The sequence below is a fragment of the Globicephala melas genome, chromosome X (genome assembly GCF_963455315.2).
Source record: "Globicephala melas chromosome X, mGloMel1.2, whole genome shotgun sequence".
Taxonomy (NCBI): Eukaryota; Metazoa; Chordata; class Mammalia; order Artiodactyla; family Delphinidae; genus Globicephala; species Globicephala melas.
The window spans coordinates 103,207,182-103,219,582 of NC_083335.1; the positions used below are offsets into that span (position 1 = coordinate 103,207,182).

The window sequence follows — 12,401 nt, forward strand, 5'->3', positions numbered from 1 at the left end:
TCCTCCCTTCCTTCCTCCCTCCCTCCCTCCTTTCCTTCCTTCCTCCTTTCCTTCCTTCCTCCTTCCTTCCTTCCTTCCTTCCTCCACCCCTTCCTTCCTCCCTCCTTTTTTTCTCCCTCCCTTCCTTTCTCTCTCTCTCTGTCTTTCATATATTCTTTCTTCTTTTCTTCCTATTTTCCTCTCTCTTTTTATTTTTTCATGGCTCGCTTCCACATGTAGGCCCTGGAGGAACTCTAATGATGTTCAAAGGTAACAACTTGATTTAAAAAAAAAATCTGGCAGTGGATGGGCTCTCTTCTGGCCTAGTGGCAGGTGAAGGCACCCTCCATATCACTTCTATGAACACATTTCAATGCGCTGGTCCTTGTAAACCTTGTGGTAGGGCAGCTGTTTAACCCATTCAAGCTGTAGAAATAACAAATACCAACCAAATGAGAACATTCAAAGGCTATTTAGTCAGAGCTTGCTATAGCAGGGGAGTCAGCCACTGTCACTAGAGTTTTGGCAAAGATTCAAAAGCAGGCAGATGAGTGGGAACACTTTATAGTAGAAAAAGGGGAAGGCTTCAGGTATGCCCTCCCTGACTGGACAGAGATAATGGTCTGAATGCCTACAAGTCTGACAAATAGACAGCAGGCTGGCTTCCTGGGCTGGTTACTATAGATAATGAGTTGATTTCCTGGGCTGGTTGCTGCAGGTTGGGGGTCAGAGCTTTATTTTTATGTATGGCCTGGCCATTGTCTATTTGTATATTCAGTCTCTCCAAACTGAAGGGTTGAAAACATTGTTTAATGGGTACAGAGTTTCAGTTTTACAAGACAAGAAGAGTTCCAAAGATGGATGTTGGTGATCATCGTACAACTACATGAATATACTTAATACCACGGAACTATACGCTTAAAAGTGGTTCAGATGGTAAATTTTCTGTTATGTGAATTTTAGCACAATTTTTAAAAAATTGGAAAAAAAAAGAGAAACCTCTGCATAGGAACACAGTATAAATGGAACATTCCTGTCATTATGCAAACAATGCATAACTCTGAACAGACATTACAAACAGCCTTCATCTCAAAGATTCCAGTGCTTATGTTGTAGTATAAGAACTGAGAAGGTGGGGAACAGCTATGAAGAAAGACTTTCAGCCAGAGAATGATCTCTTTGGACCCATTACCTTGCATTCACACTCAGATTGGATTGCCTCCCATTCTGAGCACCTCTCCTGAAGCCTTTGAACAGTTTATCAATAATCTCTATGAAGAAATGTAATATTTATATGCAGCCCATTGGAACTCTAGGGAACACCAGAATTATCAGAGAAGAACATGTTAAAGAGCTCAAGGGCTACCGTGAAATATTTTTCTGTGGCCTGCCAGTAAAACTTGTAGAAAAGTTTCCTGTTTCTGCAAACTTAGTGTTCCTTTAGATTCCGTGACAACACACAAAACCTACAAATTCATATGGGGCATTTTTTTTTTTTGGCCACACCACACGACTTGCTGACCAGTGATTGAACCCATGCCTCCTGCAGTGGAAGCACGGAGTCTTAACCACTGGACCACCAGGGAAGTCCACAGGGGCTTTCTTAAGTGCTTAAAAACAAAGAAATCTTCAAATGTCTTCTGTATCATGGGCATAACAATGATTTGTCTTTCCCCGAGAGACTCCTGAAATTTTGTCTTTGGACAAGGCTTTTTGGCAGATGGCACAGGAATAGTCAGCTTTGCCAGATATGGCAGTGATATTTATCTTTCATACTGTGAATGCAAAGTTAAAAACTTGAAAAGAAATCTTCAAGTGACTCTTCAATTTTTAATAACTATTATATTCCTGAAATCTTGGGTATTTTGCTACTTCAATCCTGTAAGTGTTGAATCCATGAAATTGGACACAAATTTGGACTCTGACATTACCATTGGCTGGTGAGTCTAATGCAAGGCTCTAGCCACCTGGAAGAACCAGACCATGGGCTTCTAGACATTTGCCCCATCTACTTAGGTAAGTTACAGTGTGCTATTCATGTCAATATTGTAGAACGATTTGGAGAATAGGTGAGCTAGATTGATGATGCATCTACCAATACACCTGGAGTAACTGAAACATAAATTTGATAATACTTGTGGAAGCCCTTGAGAAATGCAGTGAATGTATAATGAAATGGTTTTCTGCTCTCCAAAATAAAAACTTTCAAATAGTGATAATTAAAACAAAATGCTTACACATTAAAAAAAAAATCTGGAAACTGCTGAAAAATAATTTATATATAAAATTTAATCTGATTGCATCCCTTTATTTAATGGTCTCTGTTTGCTTTCTATCATACCATCACTAGAAAAGCTGTCTGATGTGCACGGTTTATTTTATTTTATATTTTATTTTTAAATTTAATTGAATTTAATTTTTTATTTTAATTTTTTATTTTTGGCCGAGGCACACAGCTTGTGGTATCTTAGTTTCCCGGACCAGGGATCAAACCCGTGCCCGCTGCAGTGGAAGCGCAGAGTCCTAACCACTGGATCTCCAGGGAATTCCCAATGTGCACAGTTTAAACAGTGCTACTATGCAAGTCTTCAGACAAGGAATGTCTAACTTGAAGTCTACACACTAGGATTATAAATAACTGTATGATTTTACTTGTTGATTAGTGCTGGGTTAGAATATGAGGATTTTTTTCTATAAAAAATAAATATCAAGGACAAGTATACCCATACATTTCAGGGTGTGAGGCATTAGCAAAGAGATAGAAATTTGGACACTTTATATCCACCTCGTGAAAGAATGGACCCAGCTAAAAGAAGAGATACTCTCGTGGAAAAAGGAGAATCATTGGTAATTTGAGACTAGGATCTTTGAGAGATGGCCTAGGTGCAGATGAACTGGATCTCTAGGGAAGAACAGACTGGGTGAGCACCCACATGCTTGAAAGCATAATGTATTGCAGCGGGGCTTTGGACATGTTGAGGGTGATGAAAAAGATGCAGTTGGTCCTGCGTATCTGCGTATTCAACCAAAGTCAAAAATATTGAGGGAAAAAATTCCAGAAATTTCCAAAAAGCAAAACTTGAATTTGCTGTGTGCTGGCAACTATTTACATAGTATTTACAACGATTTACATAGCATTTACATTGTGTTAGGTATTATAAGTAATCTAGAGATTATTTAAAGTATATGGGAAGATGTGTATAAGTTATATGCCAATACTATGCCATATTATATAAGGTACTTGAGCATTCGAAGATTTTGGTATCCTCGGGAGGGTCCTGGAGTCAATCCCCTGTGGATACTGAGGGGCGACAGATATTTGAGACCATAAGAAAGACATAAGTTGAGACGTTCAAAAGCGACCTGAGATGTATACAAAGATACAAAGAAGTAAATTGTACCAATATCTGCAGCTGCAGATCAGTTGAACCAGAAAACTAACATGATACTCAAATACAACAGCCAGTCCAGGACACCTTCAATTACAATGGATGGACATAGTTGATATTTTCAATTCCCACCCTGAGTTCAGAGAGAAAATCTCTTGAAAACTGAGAAAATGAGATTTTATTCCAATTCAAGACAGTACCCCTGCAGTTGTGTCAGAAAAAGGAAGTGCAGTTTTGGAGTTACCCCATCACTACCATCCTCCCCATAGGATGTCTCAAATAGACATGCACAGAATTAGGTTTAATTATATACTTCTCCATAACTGTGTCAATGGTGGCAGTCAAACAAGTTTGGATTTTTAAGACTCACAAGACCCCAAAAGACAAGATTTACAAGTCTACCATTTATTGCAGGGAAAGGAAACAATAAGTCAAAGTTTTAGTTAGGATATGCATCACAGCCACAGGCTACCTCACAGCAAGAGTTTTGAAAGGTTGGAAGCAGGCTCCAATTGTCCTGCTTTTTTTTTGGACCAGGAATCATCAACATTTGCATACAACCAGTGATCTCAGGATGGAGTCTTGGCCAGAGCTTCTTACAGCTTTCTGGTCATATTAATCCTAGCTGACCAACCCCAGTGGCAGAGCCCTTGTGCAAACCATCAATACTGCTGCTGTTATCAGGTGTAAACCATCAATCAGGGGCAAACCATCAATCTCACTTTATAAACAGTGCTGGCAAGCTGGCACAAAACATGCTGAAACTTGCCTTGGACCCATGTTACAAAACAGTACTATTAATCATTATATTTCTTTGATCCTGGGTCAGTACCATGCAGATGCATCCCATAATTGAGCAAAACATCTCAGGCCAATTCCAGGCCTGTTGGAATTAACCCTCAGAGCACAATAACCAAGAACAGTCTTTTTGTTTCTAATTGATCATTTCAATTACCCCTTTTGTCCATTAATACCAAGCTTCAGTCCTCTATCTTGGTTGTCTTTCAGGGCAGCCTCCTGTGCCTCCATTATCTCATTTTATAATTGTGATTTATTGTAAGAAATATATTTGGTCTTTGACCCCACTCCTGGCACAGACCCCTTAAATCCCTTGGAATTCCCTGGGATAATATTGATTTAAATGTCTTTTGTTATGTTAATAAGGTGACTTTTGAAAAGCCTTGAGGTAACTTAAGGATGGGGGCTGGTTGCTAGGGGGACCAACATGGTGGGGAGGGGCGAGGGAGGGAAGATTAGAGGGTTGGAACTTTCAGTCCCTCTCTTCAACCTCCAGAATGGGAGAGGAGCTAGAGATTGAATCAATTGCCAAAGTCCAATGATTATTTTTTATTTATTCTTTTTTTTATTGAAGTATAGTTAATTTACAATGTTGTGTTGGTTTCAAGTGTACAGCAAAGTGATTCAATTACACATATATGTATATATTCTTTTTCAGATTCTTTTCCATTATAGGTTATTACAAGATAGTGAGCATAGTTCCATGTGCTATACAGTAGGTCCTTGTTGTTTACCTATTTAAATATAGTAGTGTGTCCCTGTTAATCCCAATCTCCTAATTTATCTCTCCCGCCACCCCTCCTATCCCCTTTGGTAACCATAAGTTTGTTTTCTATGCCTGTGAGTCTATTTCTGTTTTGTAAATAAGTTCATTTGTATCATTTTAAAAGATTCCACATATAAGTGATATCATATGATATTTGTCTATCTCAATCTGACTTACTTCACTTAGTATGATAACCTCTAGGTCCATCCATGTTGCTGCAAATGGCATTATTTCATTCCTTTTTATGGCTGAGGGATATTCCATTGTATATATATATACCATCTCTTCTTTATTCATCTGTTCATGGACATTTAGGTTGCTTCCATGTCTTGGCTATTGTAAATAGTGCTGCTATGAACATTGGGGTGCATGTATCATTTTGAATTAGAGTTTTCTCTGGGTATATGCTCAGGAGTGGGATTGCTGAATCATGGTAGCTCTGGTTTTAGTTTTTTAAGGAATCTCTATACCATTCTCCTTAGTGGCTGTACCAATTTATAATCCTGCCAACAGTGTAGGAGGGTTCCTTTTTCTCCACACCCTGTCCAGCATTTATTATTTGTAGACTTTTTAATGATGGCCATTCTGACTGGTGTGAGGTGATACCTCATTGTAGTTTTGTCTTGCATTTCTCTAATATTAGTGATAATTGCCAACGTCCAATGATTTAATCAATCATGCCTATGTAGTGAAGCCTCCATAAAACCCCCAAACGATGGGGTTTAGAGAGCTTATGGGTTGGTGAACACATGAAAATTCAGGGAGAGAGGTAGGCCTGGCAAGAGCATGGAAGAGCTATGCCCCCTCCCCATGCCTTACCCTATGTATCTCTTCCATCTGGTCATTCCTGAGTTATATCCTTTTACAATAAACCAGTGATCTAGTAAGTAAAATGTTTCTCTTGAGTTTTGTGAGCTGCTCTCACAATTAGTCGAACCTGAGGAGGGAGTCTTGGGAACCTCTATCTATAGCCAGTTGGTCCCAAGAACAGGTAACAACCTCGGTTTGTGAGTGGCACGTGAAGTCAGGAAGGGTGGAGTCTTGTAGGGCTGAACCCTTAACCTGTGAAATCTCATGCTATCTCTGGGTAGGTAGTGTCGGAATTGAAGTTGAAGTGTAGGACACCCACCTGGTATCTGGAGAATTACCTGGTGCTGTGTGAGAAAACTCCCCTCCACACATTGGAAATTGAGTCTCAGAACCATTTTAATAATATTATCATAGTATTTTTTCATTTGCTTATTTTTCAAAGTACCTTTTGCTAATGCTTCTTCAGTACTCCACGAGCTCAGTAAAATGTTTTTCAATATTATTTTCTATATAGGCAAAAGTGTTAGATAACTTCCTAGTCTCTCTCTCTTGAATTATTATTATTTATTGTGCTTTCTGTTTACTGGTTTCTTTCTTACTTAGTTTACTTACATACTTTCCTGAAAAATAGAACATGAGAGGGCTTCCCTGGTGGCACAGTGGTTGAGAGTCCGCCTGCCGATGCAGGGGACACGGGTTCGTGCCCTGGTCCGGGAAGATCCCACATGCCGCAGAGCGGCTGGGCCCGTGAGCCATGGCCGCTGAGCCTGCGTGTCTGGAGCCTGTGCTCCGTAATGGGAGAGCTCACAACAGTGAGAGGCCCACGTACCGCAAAAAAAAAAAAACAGCATGAGAGAAAAGTGGTATGAGTTATTGTATGTCAAAAATATCTTTGTTTTCTTTATCCTTGATTGACAGGTTGGGCTGAATACAGTTTGCAACAACTGTCCCTCAAACTTTTTGTTTCATTTTCTTCTAGTTTCTTTGTTGCTATTGAGAAGTTCATTGCCATCCTATAGGAAAAGGTCCCTTTTTTTCACTCGAAAGCATTATGAGTATTTTCTATAAGCCATATTCATTTCTCTTATCCAATTGTTTTGGTTATTACCTCCAAAGCAATATTAATTAGTAGTACAGACCATGAAAACCTTTTTTCTTCAACATAACTCTTAGTGGAATGCTTTCAGATGTCCCCATTAATCATAAAATCACCTTTGTCCTCACACAAATGCTTTCCTATTTCACTATTGATGCCATGTAATTGGTGATCCTCTTTAATATGGTTAATTTCTACATTCATGCCCTGCCTCCTATCTGCTCTCATTTCTCTGCAAGATGCTGTCTGATTTACGTAGTTCAGCATTTGGGTCTTTAACCTTTTCCTCTACAAACCAGTAGTGTTTTTAAACATTTGAGTTTCTCATATTAATTTTTTTTAAAAAAGCTCCTTGTTCTCAAGATGTTCTTCATGTTTCTCTTTATTGAACATGTTAAACACACTTGCAGTATCTGCTTCAAAAAATCCATTTATTTTCAGTCAACTACATTCTAGTCTCTATTCACACTCCTGCCAATACTCTTGTCAAGAACATCAACAGCTATCTTGTTGATAAAGCCAACTTTTCAAACTTTATTTTATTTGATAAAACATAAGCATTCCAAAATGTTGATCATTTTCTTTTCCTTTTAAAAAACTCTTCCTTCAGTTTTTTATCACAACATATTATTCTGTTTTCTTTCTATAAATTCTCGTTGCTCCCTTTTGGTTTTTTTTTGTGGATGAATTTTATTCTGCCCATCCCTCGAATGTCGGAGTTCTTTGGGTTTCAGTTCTAGGCTATCTCCTTTGCTTAAGTGGACAACCCTCTCTTTGGCAGTTCCACTACTCCCAGGACTTTATAGGCCATCTGTCATATAGCTAACATATAAACTAACATTTTCAAATGTTTACCTCCAGCCTTTGCCTTCATCTTCAGAGGCAAGAAGCTAATAGCCTTATAGATATTTCCACTTGTATTTCTTATAGAAGCCTCAAACTGATTGTATCCAGCTACTATCAGAACTGTTCCTCACAAGTCTCTCTATCTTATTGAATGATAAATTCAGTTACCCTAATAATAAAATTATGCATTTTTCTTAACTGTTTTCTCTACCTTATGCCCAGTTTCCAATAAATCACCTAGTCTGTTGATTATACATTTTAAATGTCTTTATAAATCTTTCTTTTCTCAATATTTACTGCCCAGAAGAAACCAACATCCTTCTCATGAGCTGACTACTCATGACCAGATTCAAACTGAGATTTAAATCTCTTCTTGAAAATTTTCTTCGTGTCTGGCTTAGGTTGCTCTCCTGTCTTCTTAAGCACCACAGACATCTGTGTATAATTACAGTGTATTGCACTGAATGGCAAATATTGACTTATTCATACTTTCCACTAGATTATAAACTTTGTGAATGACTGAATCTTTCTTGGTAGTCATTGAAAAACTAGCAACTAGCAAAAATGGCAATATAGTGCACTCAATAAAAATAGCTCAAATTAATTAAAGAAAACATGTTAAGTGATTTATTAGGTGGTGTCATTGCCAATGATTATCATAGTCCAAAAGAGACAGAACACATTATATTTCCTTTAAAAAATTCTCCTGGGGGAAAAAACTTCAAAAAATGAAGCGGAGAAATTCTTAATATTATTGGGAAATCTAGTAGCCAATATGTCTTTAAATTTTATTTTTGTTTAGTCATAAGTCCATACAAAATTTTCATTATTTATTTTCTAATTAAGGCAAATTTAATATCAATGTAGTCTTTTTGACCAGACCTATTACTTAGATTTAAATGAGAGCATACTCACGGTCAATTTTGGCAAATTGAGATGCTGAGTTTCATTACGTATGCAACTGAATGTGAAGAAATCCAATTCATTCCAGGTGCCATCTTTAGGAATAGACAGTGATTGCCTTTACTGAAGATTGTGTGCTCCTTATATTTATTTATTCATATTTCAGAGTATGCGTATATTGTGGTTGATTACATTAACGTCCTGATCCCTCACCTCTGCCTATATCCATGCACTTTTCTGTGTTTTTTGTAGCCTCCTGGCTCTTAGCTTGCTTTGGCCTAAGGGATATTAGCATATGTGATGTTAAGCAGAGACTTGAAATGAGCTTGCACATTAGGTTATGCACTCTCTTGTGCCTCTGTTACTACCATGAAAGCATTCCTGACCTAGTCTACTGGAGGATGAGAGACATTTGGGCACAGCCAAGTCACCCAATACACCCCAGCCAAAGTCAGCCTAGATCAGTTGACCACCAGATCACCTCAGAACATGTGAGTGAGGCCCGTCAAGATGGGCAGAGCTGCTTAGCTGACTTCCAGTGGAGTGTGTGCACAGTGAGTGTTTACTGCTGTATGCCACTGAGGTTTTGTAGTTGTTTGTTGTGCAGAAAAAGATAACTGGTACATTGCAATCATTTCTATATTCAAAGTTCATTCAGAGTAGTTTCTGAAGAAACATTAAAAAGTTACTCTTATGTAAGTGGCAAACTTGAAATCAATTTCTTTAAATAATTGAACAAAGTGATAAAAAATATTCTGACCCTGTCAATAAACCATAAACAATAGAAATTGAAGGAGTATTTAATAGTACAAAATCTCTCTTTGAATGTATTGAACATCCCTTTTTCATTACTTTGGCTCTAAAGCAGGAGCCAGGTGGCAGAAACAATGTTACCTGTAAAATATTTCCTCTTCCTGGATCCAGGTGACTTCATTTACCTTCCTCTTTTGCATTTTGGCTAGGCTTGTATACCTGAGTTTTTACCTATAGCGGTATGAGAGAAGTGATGTGTTATTTATGGTTCAAGGCAATTAAGGATGGGTATGGGTTCTCCATGTTCACTCTCTCTCCCTCATGTACAGCTGAAAGTGAATAAATTTTAGTAGTGGGTTTTTTCAAAAAGAAATCCAGATCCACAATGCACTTTTGAGGGAAAGTCACCAGGCAGAACCAATGGATCTGAATTGGACTATGACATGAGCAAGAAGTAGACTTTGGTCTATTTGTGTATTGTGGCCACTAACATTAATTATCCTAAATAATACAAGGTTACATTCTCAAAATCCTTTAAATACTATGCAGGTGAATGTTCTAGGTGTAAAATTGTACTCATTATCTACTGCTGCATAATATATTTACCCCAAAACTTAGTAACTTGAAACAACAGTATGGATTATTTCATAGTTTCTGTGGGTCAGGAAGTCAGGAGTGGCCTCAGTGGGTGGATTTGTCTTAAGATCTCTCATGAGGTTGCATTCATCAGGTTGGTTGGGGCTGCAGTCATTCGAAGCTGGAAGATATGCTTCCAAGCTCACTCGTGTGGTTGTTGGCCAACTCCACTTCCTTGCCGTGTGTGTGTCACTCCATGAGCTTCTATGGAGAGCCTTCATGACAAGGCAGCTAGCTACTCCCATAACAAATGATTCAAGAGAGAAAATGCCACAGTCTTTTATAATTGAATCTCAGAAGTGCTGTACCATTACTTCTTCTGTATTCTACTGGTCATACAAGGCAACTGTGATACAGTGTGGGCATGAATACTGGGAGAAGGGGATCCCTGGAGAATATCTGAGCATCCCTGTAGCTACCACAAACACAATAGAGAATGGGGAGGCTTGAGATGAACTGGTGAGTGAATGCCCTACTCAAGTAATTCTTTTTATACTTTTTAGAATACTGTATGGGTCAAAAAAAGCAAATCTGTGGGTCTCATTACAACTGGAAGGAAATACTCTTTTAAAAACACTGTATGTATCGAGGGAAAAGGTGGGTTTCAGTGAAAGAGAAAATGATATACTATTGTAATATGTGTTATTTTCAAGTTGTATCAAGAGAGAAAAGAGAAAATGTCCTTTCTGTGTATCTTTGACTTGAAATGGTAAGATCTTCTTTTATTTCAGTTAGTGTTGAGGGGCAGGTGGTATAATTGTTTCAAGCTGAGTACTTAGTAGCTATCATTATAGGCACATTAAGATAATGTAAAAATGTAATTTGCATAAAATGTCATTAAAATAATCTTTAAGTCATTTTGCTCACTGTAAAGAGGATCCAAAAGAAAGCCATATGGGTAAAATTTTAATTTTTACTGCTTGTTTAAAAAAAAACATAAAAATTGTGTTCATACCTTGATTCTCATGAATGTACACTAGGTCTCCCATTTTTAGCCATATATTCAATATTTGCCAAAAAAAAAAAGTAGGAGTTGGAAGAAGATAACTATAAAAATAATTCCCATGTACGTGGCTCACCAATTGAGAAAAAAAGAGGTGGGTTGAATATTAAGGAATATAAAAAGAAAACAGTATATATTATAATTTCTGGAACTTGGAGAAAATAGAGGTGCATTTCTAACATAGATTAAGTTAATGGCATCTCTAATTGATAGAGACAGAAGGAAGAATTCAGAATCTGAGGAGAGAAAGGCAAGAAAATTGGAAAATAGATTTTGTTCTATTTTAAATGTCACAATTTTTTTTTAGCTTACATATAGATCCCACATCCTTATTATTATGGATGTGTGCTGTGTATGATCTTTAATCACACGGTTAACAGTAAAACATATATATGCTTATCTTTCTATTGTGACAGAGTTCATTTTCATGTTTTCTAGAGCAATTACCAAAACTCTGTATTAGAAAAACTCTCATGGCAGATGAAGAAAATGAATTATAGCTCATATTGATATTTCCCAAAGGGAGTTCTATTAAAATGGAAATGACCATTGAAGATGTCCAGATTAGGTAAAAATACTGGATGATAAAAAAGGCAGCATCATGGTTTTTATTTGGTATAATGAATAACTACTTCAAATTTCTGTAATGGTATCTTGGCTGTCAATAATGGCAGAAGAGCTATTCAATAAAACAGAAATTTTAAGATATCTAACATATACCTGTTTAGGTGGAAATCAGAACAGATGGTTTTAGAAATCAGTATATAGTGTTGATTTTATGCTCTATAAGCATATAATATTGACTCCACTTTCAACTTTTCATAACAGTTTGTGGGTCATCGTTAGGGTATGGGGGCAGAATACTGATCTCGGACTTGACCTAGACCTGGAGCTCCTATTTTTGGCTGTGCAATATCTGGTGATCTGAGGCTCAAATCAACAATTGTGAAATGGAGGTAATGAGGCTTGCCTCAAAGGACAGTTGTGAGAGTTAAATGAGCAACACATTTGCAAATAATTTGGAACTTGAAAAGTACCATGCAAATGTTGGTTATTAACACATATCTCCAACCTATACTGCAAAACAGTTTTTCTCCTTTTCTGCTTTATTTTCCTTCCTTTCTACCATTTTGTGCCTCTGTCACTGCTGCTGTCATAGGACTAGTATCTAAACAGTTCCTGCACTTATAGCCTACTTATAGTCTGCTGTTTCTGATATGCTGGGCACTGAGAATCAAAGTTAAACAAAAAGCAAACTATCTGAGTTGCTTGTTGGAATTTTTGCATTAAATAAATAAGACTGTAATTTAAAGACTCTGGTGTAAAACAGAAGGCAATAATTGTGCAGTAAACTGGTAGCCTTGTTTGGAATGATCTGGATCATCTACTATTTATTTATCTCCTGGTTCCTGCTGAGTTCCA

At 37.5% G+C, this 12,401-nt stretch overlaps 1 pseudogene; it reads left to right on the top strand.

Annotated features, from left to right (window-relative positions):
• Positions 1 to 1,020: 1,020 nt before the first annotated feature.
• LOC115846509 (archaemetzincin-2-like) lies at positions 1,021 to 2,048 on the top strand (annotated as a pseudogene).
• Positions 2,049 to 12,401: the final 10,353 nt, after the last annotated feature.